The following is a 26314-nucleotide window of genomic DNA, read 5'->3' as shown; positions in this document are numbered from 1 at the left end:
CTGCTACCCAATGGTTCTGCAACTCTGAAATCTCGCACCAGGTCCTGGGCACCACTCAGGATTAAATCCAAGGTTGCCATCTCTGTGGCAGGAACCGCTACTGGTTCCATGACTGTTCTAAGGCACAGTCATTTAGCATGTCTAGAAATTTGGCCTCTCTTTCATTACCTGAATGTGAATTTACCCAGTCTATGTGTGGGTAGTTGAAGTCACCCATTATTACTACCTTGTCTCTCTTTGACGCCTTTCTTTTTTGTTTCTCCAACTCCAGGTCACTCTCAGAGGTTTGTTCCGGAGGGCAATAGCATGTCCCTAGTAACACATTTCCTTTCAGTCCTCGTAATGTTACCCATAATGATTCTGTGGTGGACTCCGGTCCACCTAGGTTTTCTAGCTTATTGGAATCTATCCCTTCTTTCATATACAGTGCCACTCCTCCTCCAATCCTCCTCTCCCAGTCCCTTCTATAGAGTTTATATCCAGGAAAAATCATGTCCCACTGGTTCTCACCATTCCACCAGGTTTCTGTTACACCCACTATATCTATGTTTTCATTAGTAACCAAATACTCCAGCTCACACATCTTGGCTCAGAGGCTTCTGGCATTGGTATACATCGAGTCCCTCAGGGCCTCCATTACATTCAGATGCTTGTAAGATACTTTTGGTGGTGTTGAGTGTGTATGGTGTGTGTGTGTGTGTGTGTGTGTGTGTGTGTGTGTGTGTGTTTTTAACTGAGCAGCAACTTTGGAGGGGCTGCAATAGGAAGCAGAAACCATCCTATTGGCTTCTGCCAATAGGGAAAGGTTGCTGAATGCTTCCTTTGGGGTAATTTCTCCAGTCAAAATCAACTCCCCTCAGGGCCATTGCTGTGGAATTAAAAGATCTGAGTCCCTAGTTCACAGGGCCTAACTCAAGCCCACAGCTTCGTGAGCTTTAAAGGAATTCAGTGCCCTCTTCCCATTTTTGAAGCCATTAATTGCTAATGTGTCTACCAATGAGATCCTCAGGGAAGGTTCATCTCCAGTTGCCACCAGCTCATCTGGTGGCTACTCAGGGAGAGGCCTTCTCCGTTGCTGCCCCGAGGCTCTGGAATGTGCTCCCTGCTGAAATAAGAGCCTCCCCATCTCTGACAACTTTTAAAAAGTCAGACAACTTTGTTTTGGGCAGGATAAAAATATGTCAAACAAACAAATTAATAAATAAATGTCAGCAGAGGGCTGGGGCACTAAAGGATTGATCCAGGGAACATGCCCAGGTGACCCAGTACAGTCAATGACCCCGCATCTCCAGCTGCTTTTGTCCCTGTGGGAGAAAAGATGCAAGTACCCAGAACACAGGAATCAAACTGGTTTACTTTGTTAAACATCAGAGTAAAGAATGATGGTCATTCTGCTGCTATGATGACTCATATTACATGCAGAATATCATTTAGCAGGTGAGAGTTCTGGTTTTTGCAGTGTTTGCTCTCTGGAGGGCCATGGAGAGATTGAAAGGAATTGTGGGTCCTGAAGTAATGCATATCTGTGAACAGAGCATGAGTGGTAAGAATGTAGACAGCTCATTAAAAATACATCCACCTCCCTTGGTGGTTCTTCCTGGATATTACGTCAGTCAAGGTCTTTACACATAAAGTCAGCAATTGTTTTGTGAAACAAATATCACATCCTCCAGATCTTGGCAGTGTGTGTTTCTCTGCTTTAAACCTTATCAGAAACATTATTTTCCCTTTTCCAAGCATCTGGCCATTCAGTTGGATTCAGAACAGTTTGAAATTGGCACTGCCCAGGGAGGCAATTTTCTCCTTTTTCTTTTTACACATCGTGTATGCACACGTGCCTCAAACTGATGGAACAGAATATTTACATTCCCCATGAAAATAATACAGTGAAGTTACGATATGATTGCAGGATGTGCAATGAGGTTCATTGCTCCAGGCTGGCATTTTTCATTCTAATAATCCAGCCTTTTATTTATCCCATTGGCAAAAATCCTGAATCTATGATTCCCTATTGGCTGTTCAGATTGCTTCTCAAAGGGACTGTCTGAGATGGTAGTGGGTTGCTTGTTAATTCAGTGGAACATTTGCTGATGTTGGCCTCCTGACTCTCTCATGAACCTTTTTTTTTAAAAAAATGGTACATATTTGTTGAATGTTGTCTACTAATTCAGGTTCTACACAGGTGTAGATAACATAACAGGTTTGTCAACAGACTAGAGTCATAGAGAGCTTCTTGATGGGGCTCTTAACACAGGCCTACAGCAGGGTTTTTGCTAGCCCCAAAGGAATGGAGAGAGGAGAGAGGCTGGACTGTTCTGAAGGCAACAGTCAATTCACTGTGCCTGAATACAAAATGGGCATTACAGAGGTACAGTCAAAGGCTTGGGGGGGCGGGGGGGGCGATAGGACAGGGGTAGGCAACGTTTGGCATGCCAGCTGTAGCTGAGGTACTCTGAATGTCAAAGTGAAGAAATTCAATGAAATGCGGGTAAACGGCGGGAGTAACTATGACTCTCTTAAGGTAGCCAAATGCCTCGTCATCTAATTAGTGACGCGCATGAATGGATGAACGAGATTCCCACTGTCCCTACCTACTATCTAGCGAAACGAGCCCCCACCTATATATGTATTAATATTTTGGGGTAGAGCCAGCGTGGTGTAGTGGCTAGAGTGCTGGACTAGGACCAGGGAGACCAGAGTTAAAATCCCCATTCAACCATGATACTAGCTGGGTGACTCTGGGCCAGTCACTTCTCTCTCAGCCTAACCTACTTCACAGGGTTGTTGTGAGGAGAAACTTAAGTATGTAGTACACTGCTCTGGGCTCCTTGGAGGAAGAGCGGGATATAAAATGTAATAAAATAAATAAATAAATAAATAAATAAATAAATAAATCATCCCCAGCCACAAGTTATTGTGTCTGGGGATCATGGGAGTTGGAGTTCAACAGCAGCTGGAGTACCAAAGGTTGCCTACCCCTAGCCCTGAAATAGGAAAAAGAATGATTTGTCAGGGAGTAGGGCCTTACTCAATGTAGCAGGTGCACAAGAGCACCCCAGGAGGCACTGAGTCAGTCAGAGAGCACGGAGGCACAGAGACATGTCCCAGCAAAAAAGTCCAAGATCAGGTGGCACAATGACAGCAAGAGCGAAACACCTGACAGGCTGTAAGTAGCCTGCTCTTGGGCAGACAAGTTTTCACAAGAATGCAGATTCCATATCTGGGGTGCCAGTGGGCTGGCACAGGATAGCCAGTAATGCCAGCTCTTATTTTAGGGTCAGTTCAAGGAGGTCAAAGTGGTAGGGGAGATGGATGAACAGCTTAGGATCCATGGTACAGCAAATTTAACCAGCCTTTGTTTCAAAGCAAGCTCACGTGAGGGGAAGAAAAATGCTGAATCATCCTCTCTCTTGCTCTCACCCTCAAAGGCTGTTCCTTTAAACTTAAACCTTTTCCTCAGCAGCTTAATCACTGCCACCATGCCTACTTTTAAACAGAGTTTAATCCCCCCCACCATCAGTGTGGGTGAAATTCCAGGGAACTCTCCTTCTCTTTACCTATGGAAAAGTACACAAAAACCTCCACGTGCAAGCCTACATGTGATGAGAAAACTTGGTAGAGTTGCTGAGCAATCAAACTGAGACGTGTGTTGCAGCAGAGACAAAAAAACCCTTTCCAGCCCCTGCTTTCCTGAGTAAAAAATCCACTCAAAGAGGCGGGTTAAAATTGCAAAGGACAAAAAGAAAAATAAACTTTATTTAAAATACTACAGATTGCTTCCATCTGAGGCTTTCTTAGCTTTTAGTTACAGGTAAACGGAACACTCAGTAGTTGCAAGAATACTTCAAAAAGCACCCCAGTTGCAAGGAACAGGGATATAGGAACCTTTAAAAGCACCTTTAAAGGTTACAGAGACTTTTGCAGTGCCCTGGATGGATAGATGGGCACCAGCTCAGCATTTCTTACCTTGTTACATTACAGGCAAAACACAGTAGACCAGTTGTAAGGATCTGCAAAGCACACCATAGGAAAGTAAGATGTCTAACACAAGCTAACTAACAAACTGTTCCCTAGCTAAACCATTCCCCTAAGCCAAAGCCCTGGCTTCCTTCCTGAACTCACCAAATCCATGGTGGAGACTTCAGGACCCTGCAGTCCTAACTTCCCAGGATTTCAGTCCTCCTTGTTGCAGCCATTTGTTTGGCCAACAGCCTGTTGTTAGCCCAGCCTAGCTCCAACTGAGAACAAAGAACCGCTTCTCTTCCTGCTGCAAGGCCCTCTAGGTCCTGCCCACTGTGTGCTGAGTAGCTAATCCCTAGAGGTCACTGCCTGTCAGTCAAGACAAGTTTCACTTCTGCTTCACTCTTTAGGGGAAGGAGGGGCTGTTCACTACACATGGGTGTCCCGAGGTTAGCAAGAGGAGGCAGCTCCCCCCTCCCTCAGATTGAGCCAATTCCCATTGAATTAAATGGGACATACTCCCCAGGGTGGGGGGTACTGGATTGCAGGCTTTGCCACTGCCACCTGGAAAAAGTCTTGCAGATGCCCCTATTGAGATCTAAGGAGAGGGGCGAGCCAAGGGATGGAGCCACAAAGGGAGCAGAGGAGGAAAAGGGTGGCAATGAACCCTCTCCCTCCCTCCCTCCGGTCCTGAAGCCTCTGGGATGGAATGGCCCAGAACAGAAGTCTGGCAACCTAAGCCAGGCTCAGGAATGGACAGACATGTATCTTTAATTTCTATGGTTTAGAGAAGGAAATGTAATTTATTGGTAGACCCTTCTTTGCATACAGAATTTTCCAGGTTGGGAAGACTCTTGTATATGGAACCCTGGAGAACTGATGGTCAATGTAGACAATACTGAACTAGATGAGCTAATGTTCTGACTCTGTATACAGCTACTTCATGTGTACTCTTTATATCCCTTTCTTGGAGCAAAGAGCATATTTATGTTGTTGTGATCTTAATTTTGCTGATCTTGTATATATGTTGTAGCCTTTTAAAATGTTTCCGTGCAAATAAGGGGGGGGAATACCACTCCTCAATAAGCGTTAACCCACATAACCAGCAATATAAAATTCTTTTTACCACAATAATTTGCTAACCAGCAGCAGAATACATATCATATGAACAAAAACAAAATATGATCTTCAGTATTCATAAAATAGCACAGGAACTTGAGAAAGATGTCAGAAGATCCTGTATTCCATAATCCAAATAAACATGCAGATATGACTATAACTTTAATTGAATCTGGGAAGAAAATAAAGCATTCAGTTGATTGATTCAAAATGTTTAGAGGTTCCAAAAAATGCTGTGACGAAGTCCCAACAGAAGGTCTATCACGTCAAAGTGGCCCTGATTTCCAGGTCTCTGGATACTTTTTCTCCAAATCACTATGAAGCAACTGACTACTAACTGTGGTCACAATTCAGCCAAAGTTAATCACATGCTTAACTCAGCAAAATCAATGGGACTTCAGAAGTGTTAGATCTGGCTGGATCGGGCCCTTTTGCTGAAAGAGATTCCTTTATGATTCAAAAACCAAGAAGGACTTTCTTCATGAGGCAAGTGCACCGACAAGGAGAAAGGTCAATATTTTGATGGAGCAGATTTGATCTGGAACCAAAGACAGACAACAATCATGCAACCCAGGGGTGCCATTCTTACACAGCTGTTCTTCCCAGCTGAGCTGTTCTTTACTGATTGATTTGCATTTATGAATATTTTATACACGAGGCTGGGGCACAAATGCACAGCCTAAGTGGTATGCAATATTTTATTCTTGTTGATTCTTTTAACAAATGTAGTTTTGGGAATTCCTAATATGTGATTAATACATGTGATTTGGCTGTGTTTGCTATTTGAAATGACCAGGTAGCCCAAGGCCACAGAATCTGCTGAGGCGGCTAGAAAGCCAAAAAGTCAGTATCTATGAGCCCAAACCAATCAACAGAGTTTAAATCAATGAGCTTAGGTAGGTTGAACCCTGCCTAGGCTCAAGCTGCTGCTACAAACTCATTCTAGTGAATGGATTAGTTTCTTCAGAGTTGCGACAACTAATGCAATCAGCCGAGAGGGGAGAGATTTTTTTTTTAAATGCTTCTTAAAAAAGGTTTGGTTTTACAACTGTCTTCATAGAAAAACAAAGAAAGTTTCCAGATAACTATTACAACAAATTCTTTATATTTTAATAGCTTGATATCGGGAAAATATTGGGAAAACTATTGGGGTGGGTGGATGGAATATTCAGGAACAGATTCAGCCAGAGCTGACAACCCTAATGGGCCCATAGGCAGAGACGTAGTATAATTAATCTCTCCTCTGTTGCAAGGACTTGAATCTCTTATATGGAACACAGGAAGCTACCATATAATGAGTCAGACCATTGGTCCATCTAGCTCAATATTGTCTACACGGATTGGCAGTGACTTCTCCAAGGTTGCAGGCAGGAATCTCTCTCAGCCTTATCTTGGAGAGGCCAGGGAGGGAACTTGAAACCTTCAGCTCTTCCCAGAGCGGCTCCATCCCCTAAGCAGAATATCTTACAGTGCTCACATGTAGTCTCCCATTCAGATCCAACCAGGGCAGACCCTGCTTAGCTAAGGGGACAAGTCATGCTTGCTACCACAAGACCAGCTCTCCTCTCTTCTTATGTGCGGTCATTGAGCTTTACTATTTATTAGGAGATGCTACTGTATAGCAGAGTCCTATGCTCGGCCTCCAACACCAGAAATACACATTTAATATCAAATAGACAAGGCCCTGGCTTCCTCCTTTAGGTCAAAGATCTTTACAGATCCACTCTGTCTTCACCAACTTCTTCATGATTTACAAGGTATCTTATCAGAACCATGTTAAGTGTCCCGTAAGGTCCCCCAATTTGACTATGGACTTCCACTAGCCTGTTTGGCCAATACCATACTTCATTTTACACACTTCATATCTCAGATTAACTAAAAACAAAACAGGCCCCCAAATGTGTCATTGATCTATTGGTTTCAGAACACATATTGGGGTCATATCTCCTTCCATCAGCATCAGGGCTATTTTTTCCAAAGTAGTTGAAATGCTCATCATTTCACCAGACGTATTGTGAGATGAAGAAAACAGCTGCATGATTGTTTGGAGGAAGGGGCAGGGTTGTCCCTTTTTTTCCTGCCAAGACTGCTGTATCATCATCATCATCATCATCATCATCAGTTTGCATATGGAAATCCAGCTGGTGAACCTTTCTCCAGTCATTGTATTGACTGAATGATGCCTGTTACATGAATCCTTCCTGGTCAAAGTATTAGGAACATAGGAAGCTGCCATATACTGAGTCACAGACCATTGGTCTATCTAGCTCAGTATTGTCTTCACAGACTGGCAGCGGCTTCTCCAAGGTTGCAGGATGGAATCTCTCTGAGCCTATCTTGGAGAAGCCAGGGAGGGAACTTGGAACCCTCTTCTGCTTCCCAGAGTGAACTTGGAACCCACTTCTGCTTCCCAGAGCGACCCCATACCCTAAAGGGAATATCTTGCAGTGCTCACACTTCTAGTCTCCCATTCATATGCAACCAAGGCAGACCCTGCTTAGCTAAGGGGACAAGTCATGCTTGCTACCACAAGACCAGTTCTCCCTCTCTGAAGCAGAGGGAAATGTGTTTACCTGTTGGATTGCTGCCCGTTACACAACTCTTTCCCCACATGGACGTGGTGGGTAAGGCTTTACCTGTTGGATTGCTGCCTGTTTATGAACCTTACAATGAAAATCCGGAACTGTAAAGAAATTTGTTGGCAACACAGGTGAAATTGTTCGCTTTGCTCACAGAATGAACACCTGCTCAGGCACTGATGGCACCGCCGAGAACCCTTTGCGTTTTCAATATTATCCAGATAATTTGTGGACAGTCCCTTAAACGGGCGTTCTAGAGAGCAGAAAGTGCCGAGAGGTGAGCATTTTCAGCTGCAGTATTGCAGAAGGGAGGGGGCTGAGGCGGAACGAGAAGCCTTCCCGTTGCCTGCCGGGTCTTTGCTGCTCCTGTTTTCTTTCTAAAGGGAAGTTCTGCCTCTTCCTTCGTGACACAGCTCGGTTTGCAGAGAATCCCTAGGAAAGGGGCCGACAGCCACGCACGCAAACACACGCAGGATGTATCGGCGAGGTCATGGCACGCAAACGAACCCAGGGGCGAGGCGTGGGTGGGGCAGCAGAGACCGGCTTTCTCTACACCGGTTTCCAAGTGGGAGGAGCCCTTTGCGTGATTCGGCAACTTGCAAACGACCCCTTGGCGTACAAAGTGGGTTTGTTATGGTATCACAGTGTGCTTTTGCAGCCTGGTGAGATAGACCGGGTTCTTTGGATTCTGTAGCTTGCTGTTGTAGTTGCTCTGTACAAGGAGACGCCTGCAAAAGCCTTAAAAAAAAAAAATGTCTAAAGAAGCAGCTGATAATTTGCAGACGATCCCTCGCTAGACCGGGTTGGCTTGCCTGCTGATGGATGGCGTGAAAGAGCGTAGATTCTCAGCTGCCCTTCTTCAGGTAGGGAACAAACCTTCCAGACGGTCCGCTTACTGAGACTTCTCATTAACAGGAGAGAGGCTAGGGCGCTGCAGCCTCCCGCTCTCTGTATACGTGAAGGTGGAGAGCCGCTCTGTCTCCTGGAGGCTGAGACCCCCCAATCTGTGTGTGTTTGTGGGGCGGGGGTGACTTGTGTAAATATATTTCCCACGCAGAAGGGGCGGTCGAAGGAGACGTCTGGGAGGCTATCAGAGCCGCTGGCGGGACTCCCCCGTAAACTAGTGGTGGAAATGTTCCATTTGCGCTGTACGTGTGTCTTGTCTCCTAAGGGCTCGTTTTGCTGTCAAAGATCCGCTGTAAAAAAGAAAGGTGGAGGGGCCAGAAACCCTTCTGGTACATTAGATCACGAGAAGCAATCTCGACGGAGGGTGACTTCTGCGGGCAGCAGTCGCAGCCTTCACTTAGGCCGTCCACCACAGGAGAAGATGCGGACGTGGCGGGACCGACTTTCTAGAACAGCTGCCTAAATAAAATAAAAGAACCGGGCAGGCCCTTTGCCTTCAGATGCTTTGCTCGTAGGCTTCCCAAAAGCACCTGGCTAGTAGCCACAGTAAGAAACGGGACCTGCTGCTGGACAAGATGGACCCTTAGGCGGATTTTGCAAGGCTCTTCCTATAGTTTTTTCCTCCCAGTTTTTTTTTTTTAATTAAAGCAGTTGCCAAAAGGAAAGTGAGAGGAATGTGTCCGATGAATTGTTGTATCCTATCCAGTTACCTTTTGCAGTTTGTTTGTTTGGACATCTGTCCCAAGGGATCTCCTGTAGAGAAACCGCCTTGGGGTTTTCTTTTAACAAAAGGCGGTATATAAATGTATGTATGTATGTATAAATAAATAAAAAATGTGGGGGAGCAGTCTGAAAGGAGGAGAAAATGGAGTTGTTACTGAATAAACCTTTAGCTAAATCCTCATAAGACTTCCTTGTGTGTATGAGGGAAGCAGCTATAAAACTTATGTTTTGTGTTTTGATCCTGCTGACTGGAAAGGTGAAGGCACTCATGGGGTTAGTGTTCAAAAAAGACTGAAAGTCTTACCACTTGCACACGTTAGGCCAGGCGCCTCCAACTTTGGATGGCCAATATTGTTGGACTACAACTCCCATCATTCATAGCCACAATGGTCTTTGGGCATTGTGGCTATGGATGATGGAATTGTAATCCAAAATCTAACAGCCCAAAGCTGGGGACCCCTGTGTTAGGTAAGATGTCCTACCACATAATTTTCAAATGGCAGTGAGTTGTATACCTGCCATCATGTCAGATACTAGTACTACTACTACTACTTCTTCATAGCTATGTGTACCCTTTCCTGATGTGTCCTTAATCCAGGACTGAGCCCCAGGTTCTGTTTTGAACGCCCTGGTGTACTCTTGGAACATAGTTGCTGTAGCAGATTACAGCCTTTGTCTCTGAGCAAGCTCACATGAGGGGAAGGGAAAATGCTGAATCATTCCTGCTGAGCTTTCTGGCAAAGGCTACTCCTAAAACTCTCCTTTATCTTTGGTAGGATCAAAAATGGCTGCCACTGCCACCCCTCTTTATTACATAGCTTGAACTTCCCTGGACTTGGGGTGGAATCCCCAGGGAAAACTCTCTTCCTTTTGCTATTGGAAAAGTCCACAAAAATCCTCCACATGCATGCCTACACGTGGTGAGAAAACTGGTAGTTGCTGAATGTCTGAGGATGTGCTTGCACCAGAGTAAGACCCCCTTCCAGCCCCCACTTTCTCCTGAGTTAAAAACCCTGCTTGGAGAGGCTTGTAAAAGAACAAAAAGAAAAACATTTTTATTCAAATGCTACAGACTGCTTCCGTCAGAGGCTTTATTGGCTTTTAGTTACAGGTAAAAATACTCAGTTACAATAATCCTTCAGAAAGCACCCCAAATGATGTTGGGGTGGCATGCTTTAAAAATCATGCTTACCCAATTGCAAGGAACAGGTATGTAGAAAAATACAAAAGCACCTTTAAAGGCTTACAGAGTCTTTTGCAATGCCCTGGCTGGATGGGCGAAGGCTAGTGTTTCTTAGTTTAGTTACATTACAGGTAAACAATAATAGACTAGTATCAGGGATATACAAAGCACTCACTAAAGAAACAGAAAGTCTAATGCAAAATCTGACTAAATAAACTTCCCCTAGACTAAACTTCCCAAAGCCAAAGCCCAGGCTTCCTTTTCCTTGAACTCATCCAAACCCTGCTTGAGAATTCAAGCCCCTGCAGTTCTATCTTCCAAGAGCTGCAGTCATCTTCCTGCAGCCATCCTCCATGGCCGCATGAGTTCTCCTGCATCTCCAGCCCAGCTGCTTCTAACAAAGAAACTCTCCTTCCTCCCAACAGCTCTCTAGGTCCCACCCACCTGGTGTGTTGACTGGCTGAGCCCTGGAGTTCACCAGCCTGTCAGTCAGGACAGGGTTCACTTCCTTGCAGGGTGGTGATCACTACTATACCTAATAATAAAATTGTACCCCTGAGCAAGAGCTGAGTGCATTGCTGTCACACTAGACTTGACAAATCTAGGGTTTGGGGGTGGGCGAACAGTCCACAGGCTGTGCCTTACAGTCCTGGAGCATAACTATCAAATGCACTTACCTAGCTAATGGGATAGGGGCATGCTTGTTTTGGTGTTAGGTTTAACCATTTTACCAGCATATAACGGATTTTGAAATGAACAGGCTCATAGAGCGTGATTCTCAAATGGTGAACCAAGATCCATGTGTATGTATGTATGGACAGTTTTGGTATGTGTCATGGTAGTCTGAAATGGTGTACCACAAAAGATCAAAGGAGTCTATATTCGCAGAGATAGAACTCCAGCACTGGACATCCAGGCCTCAACAAATTATTTGGATGTAGGAACCAGCCAAAAAATGTAAAAGCCTGACTTATTTTCAGCCTTCAGTGTTTCAGATAACTTTTGACCCCTCCTTCCTCCATAGTTTTGTGTACTACTAGTAGCACTACAAACATGTGTATATACTGCTTTTCAATAAGTGTGCAAAAAAAAAAAAAGGTTTCTAGTCCCAAAGGGCTCACAATTGAAAAGGAAATATAAGCAGGGATGTGCATGGAACCAGTATAGCTGGTTTAAATTCAAACTGACCCAGTGCAGTTCTGGCAAAACTGGGCCCAGTCCGATTTGAGCGCCGAACCAAGCCAAATTGGTTTGCGGACCAGTTTGGGTCATTGCTTGTAAAGGAGAATCCTTTGAGAATTCCCCGTTATAAGCAAAGGGGGATTCCCAAGGGGCCGGGGTGGGCAAGAGAGGAACTTACCTTCCTGCTGGTGGTGGGGCTCCGCTAACATCCCCCCCCCATCGGTCTTCCCAATAGCAGTCTGGGCCGGTGGCTGCAGCCTGATTTGGGCCTCTGTGCGATAACTGCAGAGTGTGCAGCGTGCACCAAGGTCTGCTGTGTGCTCTGCAGTTACTGCACGGAGGCCTGAACTGTGCCACAGCCGCTGGCCAGGGGCTGCTATTGGGTAGGCCAGCGGCGGGGTTTAGAGGAGCCTCTGCCACTGCTGGGAAGGTAAGTTTCCCTCTCCCCCTTGCCCATTAAGAATCCCTCCTTGTTTGTAAAGGGGAATCCTCAGCGGATTCGCCTTTATGCACTTTGCGCTGAACTGGTTTGGACCGGTTCTGTTCAAACCAGGAGTAGTTCGAACTTGGACTGGTCGGACCAGGGCCGGTTCAACTCAAACCGGATCACAAATCCCTAAATATAAAGGCAGACACCAGCAACAACTACTAGAGCAAGAATCGGCCCAAGGCTCATTTCACACAGTGGCCCACCAGGTGCTGCTGTGCTGGGAAGCCCATTGGCAAGAGCTGAGTGCATGCCCTTTTTCCTGCTGTTGCTCCCCCACAACTAGTATTCAGAGGCATCCTGCAGCCTAGCAGCCATTTTTAGACTTCTCCACCATGAATTTATCAACACCCCTCTTAAAGCCATTCAGGTTGTTGACTGCCACCACATCTTGTGGCAGAGAATTCCACAAGTTGTTGTTGTCATTACATTTATATCCCGCTCTTCCTCCAAGGAGCCCAGAGCGGTGTACTACATACTTGAGTTTCTCTTTCACAACAACCCTGTGAAGTAGGTTAGGCTGAGAGAGAAGTGACTGGCCCAGAGTCACCCAGCTAGTTTCATGGCTGAATGGGGATTTGAACTCGGGTCTCCCCGGTCCTAGTCCAACACTCTAACCACTACACCATGCTTATGTGTTGTGTGAAAAAGTACTTCCTTTTGTGGGTCCTAAATTTCTTGGCAATCGATTTCATTGGATGACCCCTGGTTCTTGTGTCATGTGAGAGGGGAAAAAACAAACTCCATCAAAATCATTTTAGAGAGATCTCCTTCTGAAATTCAAAGCGTCTGTGTTAGACTTCCTTGGTGATTCTCTCCCTGCATGTATGCTGGATTTGATCATACTTTGGTCATGGTTCCCTAAAGGTTCCATGACACTGACATCTCACACCAGGTCCTGGGTGCCACTCAGGATTAAGTCCAAGGACGACTTCTCTCTGGTTGGTTCCATGACCAATGGTTCTAGGGCACAATCATTCAGCATGTCTAGAAATGTGGCCTCTTTGTCATTACCTGACTATGAATTTACGCAGTCTATGTGTAGATAATTGAAGTCACCCATTATTACTGCCTTGCCTCTCCTTGACACCTCCCTGATTTCCTTCTGCAACTCCTGGTCACTGTCAGAGTTTTGATCTGGAGGGTGATAGCACATCCCTAGTACCACACTTCCTTTCAGGCCTTGTATTGTCTCCCACAGAGTTTCTGTGGAGAATTCCAGTCCTACAAGGTTTTCTAGCTTGTTCGATTCGATCCCTTCTTTAACATACAGTGCTTATTCTACCTCCAGTTTGCCCCTCCCTGTCCTTTCTATAGAGTTTATATCCAGGGATGTGTCCCACTGGCTTTCACTGTTCCACCATGTTTCTGTTATGCCCACTATATCAATGTTTTCATTAGCAAGCAAGCACTCCAGCTCACCCATGTTGGCTCATAGGCTTCTGGCATTGGCATATAAGGACCTATACGCTGAATCTCTTACCTGGTGTGTTTGCAGTCTTTCTTTTGGCCATTTGATCTCTTTGGCACAGCCTTCTGTCTGCTTTTTATGTGGTTCTGCTTTGTCCCCTTCTGTTTTATCTGAATCCTTTACAACCCTCGCACCTTTAGGAATGGCATTTTCCGAACTGGATACTGCCCAGCTGCTGTTGGCTATCCCCCAGGTGTCATTTTAGAAGCTGCTCTGCGACCTTTATGCACTATCAGTCTGGTTTCACCTTGTTTCACATGAAGCCTGTCCCTTTTGTACAGGCTTTGCTTGCCCCCAAATGTATCCCAAAACAAACCCCTCTTTCTAGCACCACAATTGCATCCATGCATTGAGACTTCTCAGTTCTGCCTGTGTTGCTGACCTTGCGTATGGGACAGGTAGCATTTCTGAGAATGCTACCTTGGTGGTCCTGGACTTCAATATGCTACCTAGCAGCCTTTGCTTCCAGGACCTCCCGACTACATTTCCTGACATCATTGGTGCTGATGTTCATCACAACAGCTGACTCCTCCCAAGCACTGCCTGTCTATCTAGATGTTACCTGATGTCCACACCCTTTGCAGGCAAGTTGCTGTGTGGTCTACAGACCCATCTCTCTATACCCCTAATGATTGTATCACCCACTGCAAAGAGGCCCCCACCTCCTGGAGGAGTATCCCCTGTACGAGAGGATATGGACTCATCAACTACGGAAGGGGTCCCTTCTAAAGGAACATTTCCATCTTCTTCAGACTGATATCCTCCTTCCCCGAGACCTTCATTCTTCCTGACCTCAGAGGAGCTATCGGCCTGGGAGTGGCATGCCTCTACTGTGTCCCTGAAGGTCTCATCCATGTACCTCTCTGAGCTTTTCCAAAACTGCCACCCTGGTCTTGAGGGAACAAACTTGTTCCTGAGAGCCAGGAGCTCCTTGCACCGAGCACACACTCATGACTTCTGCCCATCGAGCAAATAGTCATACATGCAACACTCTGTGCAATATGCTGGGAAGTGCCTAAACAGCCACTTCCCACTGGCTTTCTATTTTCATAACTTGTTTTGTTGGCTGTTTAGAGTATTTGGAGGTTGTTTATTTGAAAGTTAGCTGTAGTTGTCAGCTATATAACAGTTTAAACATTCTTTCTCAAGAATATGAAGGAAGGAGTAGTACTTACCTTTCCACTGGGCTCCTTGGGAACATAGGAAACTGCCATATACTGAGTCAGACCATTGGTCTATCTAGCTCAGTATTGTCTTCACAGACTGGCAGCGGCTTCTCCAAGCTTGCAGGCAGGAATCTCTCTCAGCCCTATCTTGGAGAAGCCAGGGAGGGAACTTGAAACCTTCTGCTCTTCCCAGAGCGGCTTCATCCCCTGAGGGGAATATCTTGCAGTGCTCACACATCAAGTCTCCCATTCAGATGCAACCAGGGCAGACCCTGCTTAGCTATGGGGACAAGTCATGCTTGCTACCACAAAACCAGCTCTCCTCTCCTTGTGATCAAGGGGGCTTGTTTCACCCACCCACCCCAATGTCCCTGCTAAACTCCAGTAATCCTGTTCACTAATCCCTTTTCGCTAAGTTTTGTTGCTAATCTTTCTAGCCTTCATCTCTTATATAGAGAGTAGGCTTCAAACTGAATAGGAATGTGGATCAACAGGAATACGGCCCCTCCCACCAGGTGTGACTCACTATAGCCCCAGCTGGCTCCTCCCCGCCATCTCTCTCTAGGCAAGAGAAAAACAAAAACTAAATGCCACAGAGCCCTCAAAGCAAACCCTGGCAAAAGCTATCCCTGGCAAATAAACAAACAAGCATGTGTACACACACACACACACACACACACACACACACACACACACACACACGGACTTCTCCCTTAAAGAGAACCAGCCCCTCAAAATCTCCCCCTCCTCTTGTTTGAAGAAAAAGGAGTGTTGGTTGTTTTGTAGAAAAGCTTACTTACCTTCTCAAATCTGCTTCTGTTCTTCCCAGAGTAGGCTTCAAACTGACAGCCTATGGCACCCTTGCCAAAAGTGGCACACACGATGATTTTGAGTGGTACTCACTGCTAGAAAGACCGGTTGCTATGATGCTCACTGCCTTCCTCTGGCTGGTGTGTTGCTGCTTGCTCCAGCAGGCAGCGGACATCCACGATTGGCGGCAGAAGGCTGGCTGGCTCTCCCTCTTGAACGCACACACCATGAAGAAATGAATGCATGCATGTGAGAGAGAGCCAGTCAGCTGTTGCAGCCGGAGAGACCACCGCTACTGATCCTGGATGTCCACTGCCTGCTACAGCAAGCAGTGACATGCCAGTTGGAGGCGGGCATCATAGCAACCGGTCTTCCTTGCTCATGCACTCTTTCCCCCTCCAGCAGCTAACTTCTGTGCTTTTTCTGCTCCTGAAATGGAGGAGACAAAGCACAAAATTTTGCTGAAGGACAGAGAGAGAGAGACCCCCAAAGAGAAATGCTTAATGGTAGCTGGAGAGCCGTGCTGAACATTGTTGGGAAGAAGAGAGGCAGTGATCAGCATAGTGCTTTCAACTCAGTGGTGAATCTGGCAGCTGGGGGTGTGGCCAGACAGTGTCACAGCCCAGCTGATGCAGGGGGCGGGGCTAGTGAGGTGGGGATGCCAGCTTTGCTTTGAGTGACACACCTCCTCGAGTTACCCCGACAGACTTGGCCCACCACTTCGGGAAGGTTGCTCACCCTTGGTGTACTGAGCTAGGTGTTCTAATGGTCTAATTTGGTATAAGGCAGCTTCCTATGTAACGTTTTTGCACTGGTGCTGATGAGTGAGGAAGAAGCCATCCCGTTGGAGAGTTCACTTGTAGCTTTTTGGAAGGGGAGAGTTGCTGCTTTGAGAATATCAGGATCCTACCCCCCACCCCCGTGCCTTTCCCAGACAGCAGGCTTTACCGTGGGATTAAGAGGGGTGAAATACTCCGAGTTACAGGGCATATCGGATATTTCAAATTTGCCCAAAAACCCAACACAAAAAGTGAAACTCTTTTTTATCCCAGACCTAAATCGGGCAAAGCTCCAATGTGCAATGAAAAACTCGAATCATGTATGGAATGCTCCCCGATAGTTCGCAGGGACTTTAATGTAAATCTGGATGATATGTGAACGCACCCCTGCCCTTCCAAAGTAAAATTGTCATCTGACAGGACTCTTGCTGAAGTTTTTTCTGTCCTTTTTGGCAATGCCTGCCCCTTCCTCACATCCATACCTCCTTTAGGAGTTCATTAAAGGGAACTATGTGGCACCTGTCGTTACTTCTGGCTGCTCTTTATCCTGGGGCCACATTTATCACTCCAAGTGCTTAGTGTGTGAAGGCTGGAAGGAGATGAGGGTGTGTCCTGAATATCTATCTTTGTCTTCTGCACTGCTTAGGGTTGAAGAGAGGAAGATTTGTGGCTTCACTCTGCAATCTCTTTCCCTTCTCTCTCTTATGAGCCCCTGGTGGCGCAGTGGTAAAACTGCCGCCCTGTAACCAGAAGGTTACAAGTTCAATCCTGACCAGGGGCTCAAGGTTGACTCAGCCTTCCATCCTTCCGAGGTCGGTAAAATGAGTACCCAGAATGTTGGGGGCAATATGCTAAATCATTGTAAACCGCTTAGAGAGCTCCGGCTATAAAGCGGTATATAAATGTAAGTGCTATTGCTATTGCTATTATCCAATTTCTAGGAGAATTTCATCCATTGAAACCGCCTCCCCCCATTAAAACATTCTGAATGTTTCTTCATTATGTGTTTAGAAAATTTCTAGGCCACCTCTTATTTTTTTTAAATATGTATATGTCCCCTTTCTTCATAAATGAATTCATGCCGGCTTACAACAGAATGCATTAAAAAAAACCCAGGATAAAACAATCTCTGAAATTGTAGAAGTGCAGTATAAGGCAGTCATTAAAACATATTGAATCAATCAAACATGGTCATTCATTTGAGGTTCATCTCATGAAAATAGCTGCAGTTTGCCTAGTAACTATGGTGCCAGCTTTTGTTTCTGGAGAGGTCTGGGCTTTTCGTTTCTGTTTCTAAGCAAATAAAGTCACATGTGGAAAGGAACACACAGCAGGATTGTTGTTTGTGGTGAGGCTGGACCAATGTAGATCCATTACATTAAAAAGGTATTGCATACTATTTCCTGAATTAGTAAAAAAAAGAAGAGAGAGTTATCTAAACAATTACATGAAGTATACCCTCCTAGATGTTGTAAATCCTCTTTTGAGTCCCAAATTAATCTATTGTAGTGATTTGCACAATTGTTTAAGAAATATGTGAAGAAGTATCAGTGGAAAACTTGTTTTAAATTCATGATTTAAATCTGACTTTTCTCTTGTTGGTTTAAATAAATGATCTTGGTGGTTTAAATCAACTCTCCCTGTTTAAGAACTTGTCAGGTTCTACATATTATTCTGCTTGCCAAATCCGTTTTCCTTGGAACTCATTATGTTTATATTAGGGTTTTTCCCCATGAGTATAATGATGAGAGAAAGGTGGGGGGAAATTAGATCTCATTCTAACCCTATTAAGTCCTGGGTTATGAAAGATTACAAGTGCCAGCTAAAAGCAACTTTTAACCTCACATTCTCCTGTAGTTTACTACTGGGTTTAGAGAAACTCAGATACATTCTCTTTTCCTCCTGTTGTCAACAGCCTAGTTTTTATGAGTACTGTAACAGAGATAGTGTATGAAATACTTTCAGCACTTGGGGAAAAAGTGCTGCATAGGCCAGGGATTCCCAATTGTGGGTCCATCCCTAGCCATGATGGCCAAATCATGGGAGTTGAAGTCCAATAACATCTGGGGACCCAAGTTATATTGGGAACGCCTTGGTATAAATGCAAAATCGACAATAGCCTGATTTCAGGACATCTTAAGGACACCCTCCACCCATATAATCTAATAATGAGTGGATTTCATTCATTTGTTTTGTAGAGTCTCTCTGTCCTGTATCCCACCCTTAATGCTGATTTAACTAGAAGTTCTAAAATTAGTTCCAGAACTGGAATATGTGGAGTTTTCTGTATCTTTCAATTCCTACTGATCATTTGCATCTTTCCCCACCTCTTATGAGGTAGGATGGTGTAGTGGATTTACCTAGCCTTTGTCTCAGAGTAAGCCCACATACAGGTGAAACTCGGAAAATTAGACTATCGTGCAAAAGTCCATTAATTTCAGTAATGCAAATTAAAAGGTGAAACTGATATATGAGACAGACGCATTACATGCAAAGCGAGAGAAGTCAAGCCTTAATTTGTTATAATTGTGATGATCATGGCGTACAGCTCATGAAAACCCCAAATCCACAATCCCAGAAAATCAGAATATTACATGGAACCAAGAAGACAAGGATTGTAGAATAGAACAATATCGGACCTCCGAAAAGTATACAGTGTACTGTGCTTGATTGGTCAGCAAACTCGCCTGACCTGACCCCATAGAGAATCTATGGGGCATTGCCAAGAGAAGGATGAGAGACATGAGACCAAACACTGCAGAAGAGCTGAAGGCCGCTAATGAAGCATCCTGGTCTTCCATAACACCTCATCAGTGCCACAGGCTGATAGCATCCATGCCACGCCGCATTGAGGCAGTAATTGCTGCAAAAGGGGCCCAAATCAAGTACTGAATACATATGCATGCTTATACTTTTTGGAGGTCCGATATTGTTCTGTTCTTCAATCCTTGTCTTCTTGGTTCCATGTAATATTCTAATTTTCTGAGATTGTGGATTTGGGGTTTTCATGAGCTGTATGCCATGAACATCACAATTATAACAAATTAAGGCTTGACTTATCTCGCTTTGCATGTAATGCGTCTGTCTCATATATCAGTTTCACCTTTTAATTTGCATTACTGAAATTAATGGACTTTTGCACGATATTCTAATTTTCCGAGTTTCACCTGTAAGGGGAAGCAAAATGCTGAATCATCTCCCCACTGAGCTTTCTGAACAAAGGCTTCTCCCCATAATTTTCCTTGACTTCTAGTAGTTTATTCACTGCCACCACACCCAAATTATTAACAGAGTTAATCCCCTCAAAGAGGCTGGTTAAAATGGCAACGAACAAAAAGAAAAAAACTTTATTCAAGATCCTACAGACAGTTTCCGTCTGAGGCTCTCTCAGCTTTTAGTTACAGATAAAAGAAACACTCAGTAGTTGTAAGAATACTTCCAAAAAGCACCCCAGTTGCAAGGAACAGGGATGTAGGAAAATACAAAAGCACCTGTAAACGTTTACAGAGACTTTTGCAGCACCTTGGATGGATGGACACAGGCTATTGTTTCTTAGCTTAGTTACGTTACAGTTAAACAGTCCTAGACCAGTTGCAGGGATATACAGAGCACGCAAAAGGAAAATAAAATAACGCAAACTGACTAACAGACTGTTTCCTAGGCCGAATTTCCTTTTCCCTGATGAGAAGCAAGCTTCCTGTAATCCTGTATCTTAAGGATCTGCAGTTGTTTCTGCAGCCAGATTCCATGGCCACACATCCTGCTGCAAGCCCTGCCTAGCTTCAACTGAACAAAGAAACCCTTCTCTTCCTCCTCATGGTCCCCTCGGTCCCACCCACCTGGTGTGCTGATTGACTGATCCTTGGACTTTACCAGCCTGTCAGTCAGGACAGGGTTCACTTCTGGCTCACTCTTTAAGGGAAAGGAGGGGCTGGTCAGAGGCTGATCGTTACAGGTGGGCATATTGATAAAATACTACTGAAGAAGCAGTATTGATGTGATCATACATATGAATGCACCAGCATTCTTTTTGTGCGGTGTTTTACTGGTGCACAGAGGCTCTCCTGTGCACTGATGAAATTTCGCACAAAAAGAATCTGAATACAACCATCCATACAATTGCATCAGGATTGCTTTTTGTGATATTTTCAGCCCATGTGAGGAACGGTAAAATACCAGTCAAAAAGCATCTTGATGCAATCATTCATCCAGTGTTCCCTCTAACAGGGATTCCCAGAAGTTGTTGACTAAAACTCCATAATCCCCAAGCAAAAGCCATTGCAGCTGGGGATTCTGGGAGTCAGGGATTCCCAGATGTCAACAACATCTGGGAATCCCTGTTAGAGGGAATACTGCATGCATCACTTTTTTTTGGTATTATTTATCAGTGTATATATGTGGAGGAAGAGGAGGAGGCGGTCCTTCCATGGGGTCAGGTGAGGTGGTTGCCTCAAATAGAAAATTATTTTGGGCTGCTGTTGAAAGAAGGGCTAAAAAAAAACCCCAAAAAACCCCAAAGCAACGGAAAACTTTGGCAAACTGCATGTGCAACACGAGTGTGTGTGTGTACTCTCTCTCTCTCTCTCTCTCTCTCTCACACACACACACACACACACACACACACACACATACACACACACACACACACACACTATAATCTCAATAATTAAAAAATGGAAAAATGAAAGATTTCAATTATGTTGGTTCTGCTTTGGGAACAAGATCAGGTAATTCAGAACTCCAAAATCTAGGGAGAAATTTTAGTTGAAGAGAATTTCTGAAGGCTCCCTACCATCCACTCAGATCAGCACTGGAGGTCTTGCTGTCGGCAGTAGAGTGAATAGGCACAAAAGGCAGAGCTTTCTTCTTCATAACACCTTAAGCTTTGAGACATTGGGGCCTGTTCGGCTTCCTGTTTGCTTTCCTTCTGGCAGGAAGCAAAGACCAGAGTCCCCAACAAGCCTTTCAGCTTCATTCTGTCTGATTTTGTGTCTGGGTTTGACAAACCTCTGCGGCTGTCTCAGGGTTTTTTTGGTTTGTGGTTTTAGCTGGCTGTATTTTATGACTGTTGCTCTTGTTCGCTGTCTTGGGGTTTACTTAAGCAAAAGATACAGAAGTGTTTTTATAAATAAATAAGGCAAAAAGCACTTTATATAATATATGAGTATTTGTTAGGAGCAGCAACAATTGCAGGATCTTCAGCCTTGTATGGCTAAGACTTAGCATACGGACGTCTCTCTTATAACCGAGACTGTGAATAATCTGTGCCCTTTGAACCTGCATTCTGCAGTGTGACTGTGTTATTCAGGTCTCCATATACTTGCTTATTTTGTGTGCTTTATTCTGCTTCTAAGATTTATAAGGCTATAAGGGCAGAATATAGGGAACAGTAACTCTAAGTGGCGTGTTCACTCTGTTTTACTGGCCCTGGTCTGTTCTCTTAAAAGCAAGTTGATGAAGCAGCAAATGAAGCTCTTCCTGGCATGGTTGGAAATGCACCATTAGGGAATATGTCAACCCTCTTTGGATTGCCCCAGAAGTCAGCAGGGCTCTTTGATCATTCCCGTCAAATGCTCAAAAAGCACAATTGATTATTATTATTTTTTAACCAGCACTCCCCATTTCCTGCCTGGCCTGCACCTTCCCCAGATCCAAAAAACTCTTTCCTTGGACAACGGGTAGCAGGAAGCCAAGGACTCCCTTTGACCTTTGCTGTATCTATTGATGCTTCATGTGTTTATCATCTTCATCTTCATCATCACTTTTAAGAAAAGAAAAGAAAAGTTCTCAAAGCAAATTATAGGCCTTGACAATTTTTCTTTGAATCTTTCTTTTTAAAATTTTACACTTTATATCCCGCTCTTCCTCCAAGGAGCCCAGAGCGGTGTACTACATACTTAAGTTTCTCCTCACAACAACCCTGTGAAGTAGGTTAGGCTGAGAGAGAAGTGACTGGCCCAGAGTCACCCAGCTAGTTTCATGGCTGAATGGGGATTTGAACTCGGGTCTTCCCGGTCCTAGTCCAGCACTCTAACCACTACACCACGCTGGCTCTTGGGATCTAGGTGCCAGCCCAAAAATTTAGGAGCCAGACAATGGACACATGGCAAAATCACTGGACTTTGTGGTAGACTTTGTATATGTGGTTGAGGGAGAAGAAGGTAAATGGGTTTCATAGGAAACATAGGAAACTGCCATATACTGAGTCAGACCATTGGTCTATCTAGCTCAGTATTGTCTTCACAGACTGGCAGCAGCTTCTCCAAGGTTACAGGCAGGAATCTCTCTCAGCCCTATCTTGGAGAAGCCAGGGAGGGAATTCGAAACCTTCTGCTCTTCCCAGAGCGGCTTCATCCCCTGAGGGGAATATCTTGCAGTGCTCACACATCAAGTCTCCCATTCAGATGTAACCAGGGCAGACCCTGCTTAGCTATTGGGACAAGTCATGCTTGCTACCACAAGACCAGCTCTCCTCTCCTCTCCTCTCTTTCTTTTTATTTCTTTTAAACATACTTAGAACGGAAGCAGGGTTGCCTGGGACAATTAAAGATTTTATTAAATAGTACTGTATAGTCACCACAGTTAAAGTTCTAGGCATCATATCTTCCTGGCGACTGAGTTTTGTCAAGCCTTGACATAGAAAAAGAGGAAGAAGTTGATGGTCTCCTCTCTCCAAAGGGCTCACAATCTCAAAACAAAACACAGTAGACACCAGCAACAGTCATTGCAAGACACTGTGCTGCAGTTGAATAGGATCAGTTGCTTTCCTCCTGCTAAAGATAATTGCCACTTTTTTTTTTACACCTCTTTGCCCAGTTGCCAGGAACAGTTAACTCTTTACAGCTAAGAAGAGGTTTTATTTGTGAGTGGTCCCTCCCTCTGCTGCCTGTTACTCCTCCCCAGAGGTGAGGTTTGAACCCCATTTCAATTCAGGGCCCAGCTCAAAGTGCTTGAACTGGTTGCATAACACTGCCAAATATTTCAAATGGGGGATGGGGCAGGTTTTCCCATTGTGATCTCCCCGAAGCATCATCCCTGTGCTTTATCCACTAAAATTCTATGTGGCAGAAAGACTGCACAGTATATCATGCTAGCCCTGGAGAAGATACCAGTAGCTACCGGTATGTCGAGCACTTAAGTCTGACCCTGTGGCCACCAGAAAGCCTGGTTCTAACCACCAAACTACTACCATGGCTTCTGAGATAGATCCATCAGGGCTAGAAAGTTTGCTCTAAACAAACAAAAATGACTGTGTAAGTCGCTGCTTGGACTCAAATTTCCAAGAATATATTCACTGGAGGTTTGTGGGTACATGTCTGTCATTCTTGCTGTGCATGTTTATTGCAGAAATCATCAGTGTATTGGCAGCAAATATGTTTACCCCACTAAGTGTTGACCTGCTCCAACCACATGCCTCTGGAGTATGGGGAAAATTGGGCAGATGGGAGAAAAACATTGCAATAGGATCTTCCTCCTTGAAACACACTGCAATCCATTGGTGCTTTTTTCTACCCCAGAAGAAACAGCATTCAGTGCTGTGAGAGATTCTCACATGCTTGTGACTTGCAGCAAAAGAAGAGGCCATTAGTTGTAGGAGAAGCAACCTGAAAGCTGCTGATGCCTGGAAATCCATGTGGTGCAGAGTAGGAAAGGTTTTATTGATGCATTGTTGCCCAGCAGCCTCTCTTAATACCATGGCAACCTCATTGGGCAATCCACACTTTTTCTTGGCCTGATGGTACATGGATTGCGGAGGTGGGGAATGCTGGGAAATCTCCTAGGAAGGAGGTGTTGTGATTAGGTTCTGCTCTTAAATTTGCAGACCACAGTGATGATAGTCTTTAATTCTTAATCTGCCTCCTTGCTAATCTGTTTTGCACATTTGGGGCAGCATCTCATTTTCTGCCATCTGCTCTTAAATAGCTTTGGTAGGGGTCCCCACTCCCTTTTTAATCATTGTATTTCACAGCCTTCAACTAATTAATCACCAGGTGATCAACAGGTAAGCACAGGTCCTCCAAGCTATTATAGTTATTGTAAGCACTGTGGTTGAATTAGCAGATTGATTTCTACTTTGGGATGTCTCTTTCCAGGTGTCCATGTCTGATACATCAACGGTCCAATTTAGGCCAAAAAAAAAAAAAGGGTGCTTGTGTGGGAGGGAAGATCTCTATTTTTTAAAGGGGGTTGTCTTAAATTTGGAGTAATCTTCTATTCAGGTAAATATGGTAGGTCTCTAGACTTAGCACTGGAACATCCCCACCATCCTTCTGATGTAACTAAGTTTAAGTAAATATAACTTAGAGTAGCTTAGCTGCTTTTTGGTCAACATCTTCTCCCTCATGCTTTTATTTGGGATACTTGTCATTTATATAAACTGAAATAAAATGGGACGCTGAAGACAGTTGCTGACTGGCATGTGTGATAAGGTCCAAAAGCACACCCATCCTGACATCACAGGAGGACATCCCTGCTAACTTGGCAAAGAGGCACCTTTTAACATGGAGATTCTCTTTATTTAGCAGGGGGAGAGTAATTGGCCCTATCCACTCTCAGCAAAGTACCTCCAGTGACTGTTGCTGGTGTCTATCTTGTATTTCTTTTAAGATTGTGAGCCCTTTGGGGACAGGGTTCCATCTTGTTTTTTTGTTTTGTTTTGTTTGTTTTTTCTCTGTGTAAACCACCCTGAGCCATTTTGGGAAGGGCAGTATAGAAATTGAATGAATGATGTGCTCTTGGTGCATCGCTTAATCATGTGAGCGAGGTGTTCATTTGAATCACCCCTCTATATGTGCTCCAAATCCCTGTTTAGAGGGCATCTGAGGGGTGATTCAGATTAACATCACACACACATGCACACGATTAAGGGATACATAAGAGCACACTTGTGTGTTTTCCTGTGACATCGGGGCAGGTGTGTTCTCTGCGTGTCCTTGACTTTATTGCATGTGCTGGCTAGTGGTCATTCGAATTAGCCCAGTTATAGGTTGCCTTCCCTTTCTTTTCAAGGGAATGGAGTTATGTATAGTTTCTGTACTCTGTGTTGGCGCAAAGAAAGAAGGAAGCCAGATTTTGACATGGTTGGCTGGTGCTTGCGAAGACTCAGTTGCTGTGAAATAAGCCTCTTCAGTGTGGTTTGATCCTGGGTTGATCGACCATGACATGCTTAAATTTGAAGTTACGGTTACACACCCAGATATTGTTTCCAAAGTAACACCTATGCTGATCCTTCAATCCTGTTGTGGTATAACTGTTGAAAACAGAGCTGGGAATGCCTGTCTTGGCACGATAATGTCTCGGTCCATAATTAGTGGGTAACCTAATTATGTGACTGGTTTTTTGCAACTGTATTAAAAGCCATCCATTGTCCTAACCCTCTCTGACTATGTGAACAGATGGGTGTAAGGAATGGGGCATTCTTTCAGAACAAGGGTGGGCAGACTTCAGGCTTATGAGATCAACTTTATTTTTTCACTAAAACCCCAAGATCTCCCATCTGGAGCCAGATGCAAAATAATGGCTCCGGAGGTTAAGCCAGTTGCCTACTGAATCCCATGAACTGAGGTATCCTGTACAAATAATACTGTACAGATACAGCAGAGATACCACAAATCAGGAAATCCAACATAAAACTCTAAAACTGTCCAGGAGAGCTTCACTGTGGCTTTCTGGAGCTTCGCAACCACTCTTTGGTAGGCCCCAGGCCCCTCAGAATTGTGGGAAGGGGGTTAACTTACCAGTTTCCTCATCCAGCAGAGGGGAAGCTTGTGAGCCTTGCCCCTCACTCGGGGTCCAAGGCTGCCCTGCCTGTACTTCACTGGTACCTCACTCCCTAAAAAAAACCCTATGTAACCTTTGCATTCTCTTTCTCTCTGCCCCTGGTGTGGCTCCACCCTTTCCTGTCCTCCCCTTGCCATTTTCCCCCCCATTGGTGTCCAGTGGTTGCAGC

General features: G+C 44.7%; 1 protein-coding gene and 1 long non-coding RNA gene across 3 annotated transcripts in view; one reads left to right on the top strand and one right to left on the bottom strand.

The window, feature by feature from the left end:
• Positions 1-5066: 5066 nt before the first annotated feature.
• LOC128339669 (uncharacterized) lies at positions 5067-8101 on the bottom strand. Its single transcript, XR_008313157.1, has 2 exons — positions 7653-8101; positions 5067-5617 (listed from the first exon to the last, which is right to left on the bottom strand). It is a non-coding gene; the product is annotated as an uncharacterized LOC128339669 (long non-coding RNA).
• A 284-nt stretch (positions 8102-8385) lies between these two features.
• The window catches only part of TMEM63C (transmembrane protein 63C), a 130919-nt gene continuing 112990 nt past the window's right edge, over positions 8386-26314 (top strand). The window contains exon 1 of one of the 2 annotated variants that reach the window (XM_053283941.1): positions 8386-8521. The gene's annotated coding sequence lies outside the window, so the exon portion shown is untranslated. The remainder of the gene's footprint in view (positions 8522-26314) is intronic. The other variant, XM_053283943.1, reaches the window with a different exon arrangement.

This window comes from Hemicordylus capensis, chromosome 1, assembly GCF_027244095.1.
Source record: "Hemicordylus capensis ecotype Gifberg chromosome 1, rHemCap1.1.pri, whole genome shotgun sequence".
Lineage (NCBI taxonomy): Eukaryota > Metazoa > Chordata > Lepidosauria > Squamata > Cordylidae > Hemicordylus > Hemicordylus capensis.
This window is presented reverse-complemented; position numbering and strand designations above follow the sequence as displayed.